Source organism: Cordyceps fumosorosea (assembly GCF_001636725.1).
Source record: "Cordyceps fumosorosea ARSEF 2679 chromosome Unknown scaffold_5, whole genome shotgun sequence".
Classification (NCBI taxonomy): Eukaryota; Fungi; Ascomycota; class Sordariomycetes; order Hypocreales; family Cordycipitaceae; genus Cordyceps; species Cordyceps fumosorosea.
In genome coordinates, this window is record NW_017387305.1 from 400,171 (window position 1) to 414,157 (window position 13,987).

The following is a 13,987-nucleotide window of genomic DNA, read 5'->3' on the forward strand; positions in this document are numbered from 1 at the left end:
TGTGAGCCAAGAAGTGGCCAAGAGACGACGAGGTCGTGTCCGGAGCAAGTGTATAAACAAGAGCTGCAGAAGAGTCCTGAAGAACAAGGCGGCAACAAGTTGGAGTAGATGACTAAGTTTGCGGATAATAGTAGATTGACGCGAGCGATGAGGAAGGCAGCAAGAGCAACAAGAGGTTCGGTGGATGTGGAGGCTCTATTTAATAAGAGAGAGAGAGGGAGAGCGAGGTGAGGAGAGACGAGACGGGTGGATAGGATTGCGGGAAGCGAAAAGGGTACGAGAGGTAAGACAAGCAAGCTCGGTCAGAATTGAGACTCTGCCCTCGTAGGACGAGTTTGACGAAGGGGGAAGATGTTGTTGAAGAGAAGGCATAGCATGGTGGGACAGGGCCGGAGGAGGAGAGGGGCATACGAGGTAGAAAAAGGGCAAGACAATGTATTCTGTAGTCCGGCATTGGGACCGAGGGGGAGGAGGAGGAGGAGGAGGCGCGAGAGAGGCGAAGGGCCCTGGTCGGCTGGGTCAAGGACATCCACACTGGGACATCCACCGGGGGGGGGGGAGAGTGTGGTGATTGGGGAGGGGAGCGAGAGGTGCGTGAGTGTGTGTGTGTGTGGGCGCGCGCGCGCGTGTGGGTTGTGTGTGGCAGCGCAGCGAGAGAGGGTAGGTGCGTGTGCTGCGTGGAGGAGAGGAGAGGGGAGGTGTGTGGTGAATGATGATGGATTATGATGATGATTGATGGATGGCGGGCGCGCGGGCGAGAAGGGGTGAGGTGGAAGTTGAGGGAGTGAGAGATGAGAGGGAGGGGTATGGTGAAGGCGATGGGGCTTGACTGGGTAGCCGGAAGGGGACGAAGGACAATCTGACCCCTGGCCCTGGCTGGCCTGGTCACCACCGGTGGCGTAGCCTGGGTGCGGGTACGGAGAGCAGGCCAGGGAAGGCAAGGCGAAGGAGGAAAGGACGAATAGAAGGAGCAAGGAGGGGAAAGAAACGAGGCCGTCTGTGGGCGAGGGAAGCCAATTGAACCGGGGGGGAGGGGGAGAGGAGGGGAGGGTGTGAGTTTGCAGTGGCCGCGTCGTGGTGCAGGTGGTGGTGCAGGTCCATGCAGACAGGGGCGCCTGGAATGAATGGTGAGAGCGCGCTGGTGGGCTTCTACCTACCTACAGTACCTACAAACTTGCAGAACCCGCCCCAGCTCAGACCTCTCTATTTTTCTAGTGGGCAAACGACCGACTCGTGCTGCTTGGTCGCTGTTGGAGAGAATTGACTGAGCGATTCCGGAGAGCTTATCATAGGACAACAAGTGAGAACCCGGAATTTCTACCTCATACATTGAGCTAGGCACCCAGTAAGCCGGCCCATGCACCTCTACGGCGGGATGCTGGGTACCTATAACAGCGCCGTGATGCAACGGGGAGTTCGAAGGCGCCACCCGGCGGGTACCTCCCACGCACAGAGGAGCTGTTTCGTTTCCCGCCAGTAATAGGTAGGCATCAGTTATGTTAACCTACTGTACCTGTGCCAGGTAGTTAGTTGGGGCATGGCAGAAAGATCGAGTTTCTTGGCGTTGGTTTGGCGTCTTGTCTACATCTTACCGTCGTGAAATTGCAAGGGAGGCACTCGGATAGTCGAGGGCAGCAAAGTCAAACCATCTTCTTCTTATTAGCCAGCTCGCTCCAGCCAGACGCGTCGTGCCCTCGGCTGCGCGTCTCCCTCAAGAAGTTCTTCTACCTAGGTGCATGGAGGGGTTTCTTGTCAAGTCTAATCATTTTGTCATCATCATCTGCCCTGCCTACATGCACGGCCGTTCTGGGAGTAGACTTTTTTCCTTTACATCGGCATATCGCTATGGAAGGCAAAATGCGGAAGCCACAACTCGGTGTGGGACCACCACTGCCCTGCAACCACCGTTGTACCTCGTTGTAGTTTCCAGGGTGAACAGATAAATGAGTAATTGGGATGGATTCTGATGATTGAACTACACTTCAAGTTGATTATTTATAATACTCATGCCATGCCTGCCATGTGCTGTACTGGTAACTATCCAGGCACGCCTTTCCAAGACCAAGCAGGTAGCTACCTATGTACATACATAGGTACATACATGCATACATACATAGATAGCTAGTACCGAGCACGACACCACCAACTAAAAGCCCAGCCCATCTCGCCTTGCTGTCGACTTTTCTCCCTTCTTATTACTCGTATCCAATAACAAAAACTTATCCCTGTTCTGGCTCACGAAGAGGCAAAAAAGCAAAGAAAAGTCTGCATCACACACGCACACACATACAATGTATACATGTATTTCTGTATGCATCTGCAGCATATGCTTTGCCATCTCCGCCCCGGCTTCTTTACGCGGACCCTCGTGGCCGCAAACTACAGGGAGACGAGCGCGCGCATGAACGAGGGGGGAGGTTCCTCAGGGAGGTATATAGACTCCAAGACTCGTTTTGATGTGATTGCTTCCTTTCCCTTGGGAACCAATGCCCTCCTCCCTCGGGCCCAGCTTCCCTGCCTGTTCAGTACAAAGCTTGACCAATAACCTAATCAAGGGCACGAGATTCAAGCTGGAACCATTGCCATCTTTCATTCCATTCGACCCAAGTCCAGACCCCCTCTTCAAGCTCCTTGCTCATGAGCCCTGAGCCCTTTGTAATAAATCAGAAACCCAACACAACAACCCCGGCCTATAACACCGTGGATGCTCGCTCGCGCATGGTAGGTGGGTTCGCCTCAGTCTTGGCCTGACGTGTTTGCGTGTGCGTGTGGCGATGGAGTTGACTGGAGATTGACCTGCGCACCTCCTCGGAGGGCATCGAAACCATATTAAACAGCCCACATCGACCTTGAACTTGCAGACGCCTTTTCCTTTCCTTTTCCTTTTCTTCTTCAAAAATTTTCTGGCTGCAAAATCAGATGCAAAATGCGAACCTCATACCCACCTACAATGCGCAAGTAAAACAACCTCTTCTCATGTCCTGCCTCCCATCGCTCAAGCAGCGGCCTACCACCTCGGTTCCACAGTCTCCATCCCATCAGTACATACTGGTACAGTAAGGCCGTCTTCGTTTCGTTTGCCCAGCAAAGGGCCCATTGACTGGCTAGTCGGGTCTGTGCTGGGATGGGGTCACGGGTTACCACGGCTGGTTATCATCGTTGCCTCGCCCCATTGCGAAGTGGTTTCCATATCCGATGATGAACAACACACGCCCCTCCCATCGCCTCAGATTAATAATAAGCACCCTAATACCTTACCCAGAATTCCCCTATGCAAACGTTGAGATTCCGGGCCCCAATGCCCATGCATCACTTTCGTTGGATAAGAAGAAGAAAGAAGACGAAGAAGCGAGCTCTGCTGCCACTGTCGTGTAACGGAGTTCAGTCACCGATGCGCATCGCCGAGCTTCCCGTGCGACAGCAGTAGACAAATGCCTAGCAACCGCTGCAAAGAAAAAAAAAAACAGCACAACAGCATAGGACCGCCCGGAGGCGTTCCGCTCCGCGTTCAACAGAGCCCCCGCCGAGTACAACAGCAAGCTGCAGCCAGCCTCGCAAACCTCCTCCAAACCTCCTCCGCCTTCCCACTTATTAGTTACCTCGTCCTCGCCCCCCATCCAGCATCCCCGTAGGAGTTGTGGCTAGGAAGCCCGGTCCGGAGTGGGCCACGGCGGTTCCACCGCTGCGATTGGACACCGTTTTCACCTGCCGCCTCGTTGCATGGTCCTGCTTTGGGCCAGCAAGCCGGGCCTGCGGCGTTCATCGGATCCAATTGCTTTGCATCTTCTTCCTTGCTCGAGCGGGTCGAGTCCAAACTCATGCTTGTCAAGTTAACAACAGACGACATCACCAAATCTCGCAGGTGGGATGCTGCAGCTCCATCGACCCGTCTCTCCATCTTCCCTAGTAAGCAAAAAGAAGCCGGTGCATCTCTTATTACCAGTATTCGTCTGGTAGTTATCTCGGCTGCTAGTAACTAGGCCCACCGTAGGTGTGCTGTGAATGGATCGCTCGACCTTGCAGCGTGGCTGACTTGCCATTGTTATGGGGTTTTGGGGGCCGTTTCCTCACTTTCACCCCTACTACCACTCTCGCCACTTTCTCTTGTCGCCTCCCTGGAGCAGGCGACGTAGCGGGCTTCCTGCCCTGCTTCCTTTTTCGCGGCCTTTACTTTGTCAAGTTTGTGCAGTAAAAAAGTTTTCGTGCTTGTGACGGCCGGACTCACTCACCTTGTACTGGTGGACGGACGGTCAAGGGACAAACATACTGGTACCGGCCACTGCATCGCAACGACAGGTTTAACTTAGTGGTGCTGATTTACCTGGATTGGGAGGGGGGGGTGTAGCTTGGACGTAAGGGAGGGTGCGGATGAGGCTCTGGGCTTCGAGCCTCTACCCTCGCCAATGAACGGGAATCCAGGCCGTTTTTAGTCAAGGACCGAACCGAGAACCTTGTGGTGACCTGCCCTAATCTGTACCCTGGTGATAGTGGGAAGGAGCTAATACGAATTACCACGCGAGACGACGGTGACGGTGTTGGTGCGCGGTGAGGCTAGCTGGGCCTAGCCTTCCTGCGTGCCGAACCCAAGTCAGAATGTTTTACCATCAAAAAAGTAGCGATGGATGGCAGTGTATGCCTTCATTGACATACAAAAAGCGCAAGTGTTCGGCTGTCATGATAATAAGAGTCGCCTACACATTTCGTCCGGCAGGCGTCCTCCTTGTCGGCTCAAGGCTAGGACGGTTTGGTACGGCTGTAGACGGCATCTTCTACATCGTCCCATTTTGCATCATAGCCTTCGGCTTTTTCTTTTCGTTTCCTTCTTTGCGGCTTACTTGGTCTAGTTCGGTGCATCTCGAGCAGCGCAGGCAGACAACGCAAACAGATAGGCCCGTCCCTCATTTCCTTTCAGCCCCCCTCTTCGAAAGAAGTGGTGGTAACACGACAGCTCGGGAAGCCCTCCCGATGGGGGTTGATTGACTGTAAGCGGACGAATTTGGTCGTAGGTCTTTATTAGCGATGCTGAAAACAATGGCTAATTAGTAAGGATAGTCCAAGACACGGCGTTGATGAGAGATAAATGACGGAATGGATGCGCAGCGAGGACATGACTTGCAAAGGCCCCGAATCCAGACTGCTGGGCCAGACAAGGGACCCCCGGATGGATGGTCTCATCTAAATGGTGTGCGTGGAAATCGTAGGTGGACAGCCAAGACGGGTGTGCGGTGGGAGTTGTACGCTTGTCGAAGGTATCCCGGATGGTAGGGACTGACCAGGAAGGCAAAAAGAAAGAAGAGACAGAGTCATCGCTCTCCTCCGGCGGCCCGGCCCCCCTCCCCAGAATTCGCATCGGCCACTTGCATCAGTGCATCTTGGTTTTGGTGCTGTGCTGCCTGCAGGATGGAGGAGCGAAAGGAAAATACCTCTACGGCTTAGGCTGCAATGCAACCAACCTGTTCACCTGTTCGCCTGTTCCCAGTGGCCAGTGTTCACCTGCTCATTCCGACCCTGCAGGCTTGGCTTCGGTCGGAGGATGCTCCTGTTTGGGCCTCGCGCTTTCCCGTTCGTCGGACCACCTCCGCACGTTTTCTCTGAGCAAATCTTAGCCATCAGCCATCAGCCATCACCAGCTGCCACCCGCACGCCCCCCATCACGCAAGCTCCAGTGCCCTCTTCATCCATCAGCCTCATTTTGTCTTTTGAGACTCCTTCTCTCTCGCCTTGTCGCTCTCCCCGATTAGTTCTTTCTCTTGTCTCTGACCGGCCTGGCCTGACGCTGCCTGTTTGGTCCCCACTACCACCGCCGCTCTGGCCACGACCCCGCCGCAGCCTCGCCCATCAAACTAGGCGAGGAAAATAACAAAACTCCCCTGCCAGCTGGTCATCCCAAGATATATGTCTACCCATAATACAGTACGGATAGCTGGATTGGCAATCAGAATCAGCATCAGAATCAGCATCAGCATCAGCATGGGAATACTCCCAATGCGCTGTATCAAACCCGACGCCACCCCGACAGCCAACGGGTAGGCGCTCAGCTGGTAACCGTTAGTATCATTCCAGCGGTTCCTTGTTCCAGCTCAGCTACACCCAGCCTCATTACCTATTCAATGCCGCGTTGCAGATCATTCTCGGCTATCTAAAGTATGCCACCGATGCCATTTCATTTATAAAATAGATGTGCAGCATTGCGCTCGCACTTTGCGCACCGTCTCGCCTAATACCTCGCACATAATCTAGGACTCAGGAGTACCAGTAGTTCATGCTTGTGATCCTGCCATGAACCACATGCAGTTCTCTCCTCGGTATGCTAGGTATACCAGCGTCATTCCCCAGCAAAGTCCTATTTTTGGGTCGGACTGCACCTTGTCTGGATGCAAGCGTCGCATTTCTATTTCCATCCAAGACATGCAATGTCTTAGGTGAGATCGCGTGTGTAACCGTGTTGCCCGAGATTTTTTTTTCTCGTCTCGTCATGGTGCAACCTCGCAGATGACGAGTCTTGCGCCCATTGCTCTCGCATAATCCACTTTGCCATCTCATTCAAAGAATGAAAGGCAAAAAAAGAAAAAAGCCAAATTCGCACGCAGCAACTGTATAGCATGCTGTTTGTGCTATCATCCCGCACCTGTGGCGCGAGCTATTACCGCTGATAGGTAGCCTAATCCAGATTCTGCTGCCCATTCTTTACAAGCCCCTGGCCCTCAGCCTCGCGGCCACCAATACAACCGTTGCGCTGATGAAGACGACTTGGCATGCGGGTTGAGAAAGAAAAGAGAGGCAAATACAGAAAAAGAGGCGCCCAAAAAAGGGAACGAATGCTGCCAGCAGCCCCGCTAGGCTTTTCCAGAAGGCAGGCCGATGCGTGAGAAAAGCAACGGCCCGAAATATCGCGGATATGGCTGGCTGGGCTGGACTCTTCTGGGCTGATGAGTCTACTGTAGGAACTAACTAACAACTACCAGTAGGAGAAGCAGCGGGCAACGTACGCACGTCCCGCGCTTGTCTGCATCCAGAAAGAAGATAAACGATGGCCTACAATATTGTCAAAGAAAAACAAAGACCTTCTCGGGTTGGTAGACAACCCCTCAACACCAACATACATACACCCGTGTTTGTTCCTGGCAAAGCCTCAGGTGTTGTCTCAGTTGCCGGAAGGTGGGGGTAGCACGAGGCCGCAAAGAAGCTTGCCGCTGCGCACTGATGATCTATCCGAGTTGCATGGCTCGATAATGATCGCGGGCCAGACGCGGAGGGGGTGGAAGAAGCAAATGAAGCAAAAACAGAAGAGGGACGACGAGGAGGTTTGGCGGAAGTTTCCATCAGCCCGCTTCCAGCGTTTTGGTTCGGTTCCCCTCTTCCAGAAGCCCAGCAGCCGAGTTGCAAGTGGCTCGCTGTCTCTTGGCGAATCGGCGCAGCGCTGTCGGGCGGCTGTGTCACGACCAACTGAGTTGAGCGACATGAGCCAAAGTCGTCGGTGTATTGGTGCACAGCCGGATATAAGGCATGCCACGGATGGAAATCGGTCTCTCGCCATGGTGGGCCAGGGAGAGAATTGCGTCCTGAAGTGGAATATTCAACAACAGCCGGGCATTCCGACAGCAGCGGCGGGGTTTGCTCGAGGACAATAACGCGCACAGATTAGACGAAGAGGAGACAGAAGAAAAGGATAAGATACATGACTAGAAACTTCCCACATGATTCCGTGTAACGATGCATCGCGGGAGCACCGTATCATGCGAGAGGCGTGCTGCTCGTACACGGAAGGGCGGATACCATACGATACCATACCGCAGAACAGATGGCAAAGCCAAAATTATTTCTTTTTAAGCTTTGAATGGCGTTGTTTCTTGACCAGAGGGCGTCACGAATCAACTCATCGGTTAATATAAAAACCAAGCAAAAACGAGCAGGTTAAGAAGAAAGGAAAAAAAAAAGGTAACAAGAAAAAGAAAGGTGTTACCCGCAAATCTACCAGTGGCGCGAGTTTTGCAAGCCACACAATTTCATGGGCCGGACTTTGAGCCCAGAGCGCACCAAGTCAGAGCGGGCAATGGGTTTGGGTCTCTCTCTCTTGGATTGTCTGTCTTGTCTTCCTTTCTCGGCCCCCTCCCCTCCCCTCGCCCCCCTCCATGATTCCTGCTGGTACTTTCGATTTGACGGCGGTGCGAGCCCGCACCGCACGCCGCCCGCGGCCTGTCCCCTGTCGGCCATGTGCTGGGCACCCCTGATGTCATGCAGCTAAAAACAACCAGCGCCATCGTTTCTCGTATGGTTGGCCGACAAGAGAATGGGGTGGTTTCCATCACGGCTTCGCCTAGATTGCATGGCGAGCGCTCTCTCAGAATAGAGGACGCTTTTTTTTTTTTTTTTTTTGTTTTGCGGCCTGGCCCCGACCCTGACGAGAGCGATGGCTCCTCAGTTCAGTGTAATTCCTACAAACACACAGCAAAACAGGAGTAAGGACAAAGGGCAAAAAAAAATATGCCAGCGTCGGGGAACTCTCCAGTGCCAGGGCGGAAGTCCTAGTGGAGTTGTCACTTGTCATGGGCTGGCGCGAGTCGAGGGGAAAAAGGGGGGGGGGGGAGGGGGTGTGACGAGGAACAAGACACAACCAAACCAAACCAGTTGTAGATCCGGTCGGTCCCGGCCCAAGTCCACTTTTGAGAGCTAATTGTTCCGTTGCTTGGACTGGTACGAATGACAGCCTGGAAAACGGAAACCCAGCACGGATGGGCTGTTATTAGTCTGGAAGGGGACTCAGCCACGAGCTTCATCCCCGATGCGGTTTGCACTCAGAGCAGCTGTAGCCGTGCTTGAATCGAGGCATTACTGGTAGGCAAGTAGTTAGCCTTCTCGGTCAGTTCATTAGGAAGGGTGTGTGTGTGTGTGTGTGTATGTGGATGTATGTCTGCGTGTCGCAGCCATGTTGGTGGTGTGGCTTGCAAGAGACACCAAAAGAGGAATATGGCGAATATGACAGCACAAGACGACTTGGAGCGAACAATCACGATGTACCAGAAGGACTTGATCCGGATAAATCGTGCAACCCATGTACATGCGCATCCATCGGCCCTATTCGTACAGCACAGTACTCCATACCACCCGACGTCTTGTTAGATGGATGCCATTTCGACATGTTCTGACAGCAGTGTCTGCTCATTCGTTACCGATCTTTCTTTCGCCTTTACAATCCATCATTGCAGTGGTAGTAGGCCTGGGGTTACGCACATAGTAGAGTGCTGCAGTAGCTCACCATTACTTTACTACTGCAGAGCTAAAATTGGCCCAAATGTCTCGTCCAGGTCGAGTAGTTCAGGGCCATCTTGCCTGCAAGGAAGTACCCGCCCCCTGTCGGGTTTTTTTCTCTCTCTGTTCTTGTCACTTGTCTATTTTGCTGGCCGTCCGTCATCGTAATGGCGATACTGGCAATGTAGTACTGGCGATACAAACAAACCCCGTATCCCTGTACTAAGTAAAGTAGTCATGTGAAACCGCTCGCCACGTCGCTCGGCGAATACACTGCTGCTCCCGTTAGTTGGCGAGGTTCGGAGAGTCGCAGCTTATTACGGAGTACTTTTACACGATCAAATTCCCAACCGAGCGGCGAGCGGCGAGCATCCAAGAATAGATTAAGCCGCATCGCAAGGGTTACACGCCAGAACGCCTCTTCATTTCACTCGAGATCCACGATGCGCCTAGCAAGACTGAGGCAGCGGAAAACTGACCACCCCAGTCAACTACGGTCTGGTAACCAAGTGAATTGCTACTATTCCTAATGTCTGGCTACTCGGAGGCAGCGTCGACAGACTGCCCCTTCAGTGGTCAATCCTGATGTCCTAAACGGGCCATGGCGACAGGAGGCTTGCTTGGTGCTACCCTCCACAAACCGCCGCCCGCTGCTGTACATGTGCGGTACGACTACGTAAAGACTAGTTAGTTGATTAGATTGCGGTGCTAGCTTGTTGCAGTTTGTGCCCTCCAGTCAGGTACTGTAACTACCCAGGTACTAGATATGCGGTTTCCCGCTTCCTAGTTCCGCGCCAACGCGCAGAGAGTTACACGCCTCTTAGATGGGCTCCAGGAAATCAACAAGATAGCTTGGGCATTGAAAGTCGAGTACCGGGCACGAGAACGTGAAGGATAGAATCTCGTTCCAACGTAGGTGCGATGACGCCGTGATGACTGCCCGACGTGGGCGGCAACCGCAACAAGCAACGAGGCAGGTGTCTCAGGTAGATAGAGCGCGAAATATCTACGCAAGGATGCGGACTGCAGCCTTTTGCTCCAGACTGGAGAAGCCAATGTCCTTGGCAATGCAAGAGGGTTGACATTACCATTCAAAAATGCACACTGTCCCCGTTTCTAAATCCGGGGAGAAAGAGGGGACTATCGCATCTTGATGCCTTTGCATGATGAAAATTGCCCTTGCACTGTGGGTTTTGTTTCACACCCGGGATGTCTCTGGCCACAGAAAAGGGAAGACAAAAGGGCAGAGACATGCATTTATTCAGCATCGCGCCACGAATGGGGCGACAGTTCCCATGTACGGGGACGATCTGCGCAAGAGAAGCATAGTACGACGTACAATAATGATCATGAAAGCATGCTCAGTTCCAGAGGGCATTGCAAACTACCAAGCATAGGTGAACTACGTAGTATTTTCTGAGATGGCTTGCTGCCGCATAATGGAGGTGGGCAAGCCTTCGATCCAATCAACCGCCGTCGCTGCGCAAAGTGGCCATATTATACCTGGCAAAACAGCTCACCGAGTTCAAGGGACAAAGATCCTTGCATGATGTATAAACAGGACTACATTAACTATACATGGTGCGTTAATGAGTGAAGGAGCGCCTGCATGGGAGCAAGGCAAGGCGTAGCTTATTTAGACACCCGTGGGTCGCTTGGTAACGTAGTTAGTTAGTTAGCTATAGAGTGCCGCCAAGTAAAACGTGCGGGTGTACCAACACAACTTGTATGTTAACTAGAAGAAAGTGATCAACGGTTAAAAGTGACGGCCTTGACAATCATGGATTTCTCTGTATTGGCCGCCTGGACCAGAAGAAAAGAGCGATCACGACCCTGACTACGGAGTATATCACCGCCGATAATAACGGGATGCATAACCCAGCACAGTATACGCCGATACCTGCCGCGGACGAGATCGAGCTACAGGGCTAATCATCACCCTGTCGGGCTATACATACGTATGCAGTCATATAGGCCGTTCCACTTGCAGGCAGACCTGCATCAAGGCTTGCTGCAGGGCGAGGAACATGAGGAGGGGACGGGCTACAGTTGTTGTTTGATACTTTGTTAAAAAAGAAAAAAGAAAAGAAGAAGAGATGCAAAAAGGAGCTCCATGCATTTCAAGACCTCCATTCTTAGATCCAGCAACGAAACCAACTAACGGGGTGGGCAGTGGGTGGTAGCCGCGCGCCGCGGAATGCAGATGCAGTTGCCCTGGCGAAGCGGAATTTGCTTCCACTGGCCTTTCTTTTTCCCATGACAATGAGCTAGTTTTATCACTGGCGGCCGCCTCGTTTTGCACGTTGAATGTTCAAACTCAAAGTAAAGTAACAAGTCATCTTATACCCTCCCGCCACTTCCCTTCCCTGCAGACGCACGGGTCGGGGTAGCCCTCACCTCACGTTGCCATGGGGGCCAAAAGAAGATGAGAAAAAAAGGAAGGAAAAAAAAAAAAAAAAGGAAAAAGACACAAAAACTCCTCTCCAGCAAGAGGAAGCTCACCGAACTCGCTCACTCGCTGATCCACGGGCCTCCTCGTCTAGTTTAGTGCGGCACCCTGGGCGTTTCCTAGTTCCGCAGCTACCTGGAGCTGCTGCATTGTTTAGTTGGTAGCTTGATGGAGTTGGAGGAGGTCGAGTGTTCTAGGCCGTCGTCTAGAAGGGGGAAATCTCAGACTAGTCAGTATCAAGCCTCTCTCTCCCCCCATCATCCCACTGGTAGAAGGACGAGAAAAAAAAAAAAAAAGCAAGCCGAAAAACGTGGGATGGAGAAGACCAGCGTCAACACCGTCAACGCCATGAGCCGAATCGATGCTGTCATCACCGATGCCTAGTGCCGCGCTACTTCGCCGGTCACGAGAGTATCCTGTATATCTGGGTGATTGTGCTACTCCCATCTGTATACTTGCTCGGTTGGGCAGTTGGCCGTTTCAGGCGATGGTGACGACACTCTCACGGGCAACTGCCAAGGGCTGGGTGGTTGGCCTGACAGCGGCCCGTGTTGAAGCCGTCCTGCACTTGACCAGCTACAACCTCAAGTTACCGAGCTTGCAGTTCTCCCTGCGCATCGCCGACTTCTTTTTAGCCTTTTCACATCAGAATAGCCAAGGACGGACAACCCGCCGGCGGCCACGTGTGACGAACAGCCACTGCCCGCTGTGGCTGGGGGACCAACTTGTCTGACACCTAGGCAAAAAAAAAAAAAAAAAGGAAAAAACGGGCTGTTGTACTTTTCCTGCCTCTCAATTTCCCGGCAGTTGGTCGTGATAACTAACTAGTTCATCTGGGGCCGCTCGTGCAAGCGAACCTTGGGAGTCTCCAGTCCGGCATGCCCTCACAAAAACTTCAACGGAATAGTTCCTCAGTACCAGTACCAGTACTTGTCATGGTCAGGCGCCTTTTCTTTCTTATTAACTAGCTTCAACTTGGCGTCATGGCATGCATCGACCTGAGACATTGCTAACGGCATGGCTCCTTCGGCCCAGACCCCTGACCTGAGATGCTACCTCACTCAACTTGTTCGTTAGCCCAGCACGCTACTGCACGAGGCAGAAAACAGAAGCTGTGGTGAGAATGAAATGCATCATTGCCATCCTTTGCCTTTTCTCCCCTCCTCTCTCTCCCCACCACGCTCGTGAGATGCGCTACTCTCCGCCATCGTGGTCTTGGAGGAGGGGGCGTGTTGCATTCATGAAAAAGAAGCCGCCCTCCATTCGTATCTTTTCTTCGGAGTTGGCTTCTAGTTTCGACAAATTCCCTTTTCTTTTGGCTGGTGAGCGTGGCAGTTGACTCGGGCGGTGCTGTACAGCTAGTCGCCTCGCCTTCTTCCTCGCCTGGCTATCAGAAGTTTCCCTGTCTCGGGCCGGCTCTTTTCTTCTGTTTTTTTCCCCTTCCTTTTACGATGCATCTATCTTGGTTGCAATGCCGCGAGTCAATCCCCCCGCATGTTGACGTACATCATCTTCCTTTCTGTTTCTCGCGAGCCTGTTAGCGTCTTACACCCACCTCCGTCGCAATCCAAGAGAGTACCGCCAAGAAGACGGGACTGACTGCATGATGATGGACATCTGGGGTGGCTGATGCAAATCGCTCAGACAGACAGAGCACCATACACACATACTTACACGACCAAGGACAGCCCTTTACCAGTCAGTCGGGTGCGGACGGGGCCGATTTGGTTTCTTCCCACGGCTCGGCTAACGAGATGTAGTATAGACCGGACAAGACAGAGCGGCAGTGAGCCATCATCTATCTGCTCGATGTGGGCATGGGATATGGGCATGGGGCGCACATTTTGCTCCGTACCAGCTGCAGGAGCAGTCTGTCACCTGGGCTTCGCGTCATTGACGGGTAGTTCCGTGAGCGTTGTCGGATGCCCCTTGTCCTTGTCGTTGGGCTTGCGCTGTTTTGGATCCTGGTGTTATGCTGGGCAAACAACTCGAGCCAGGTTCCTGGTAACAAATGGGAAGCCAGCCCGTGAGCGCGCGGCGAGTAAGAATCACCAAAGGAACGCGGTCTCGGCCTCGAGCGATGTGACGCTGCCTCGAAGGCTTTTACTCTGCCATGATGAAGACTATTCATCGGAGGAAGGCTGCTTTTCTTGTTTACCCCACGCCTTCTCAGATAATCCTTGCTCATTCATGTCTCTTGAGAAATAAGTCAACCGCCTCGGTACTTGTCCGTCGCCGTGCTCGCAACCTATGTAGGATCATGTCCTCCGCTGGAAGGGGGAGGGGGGG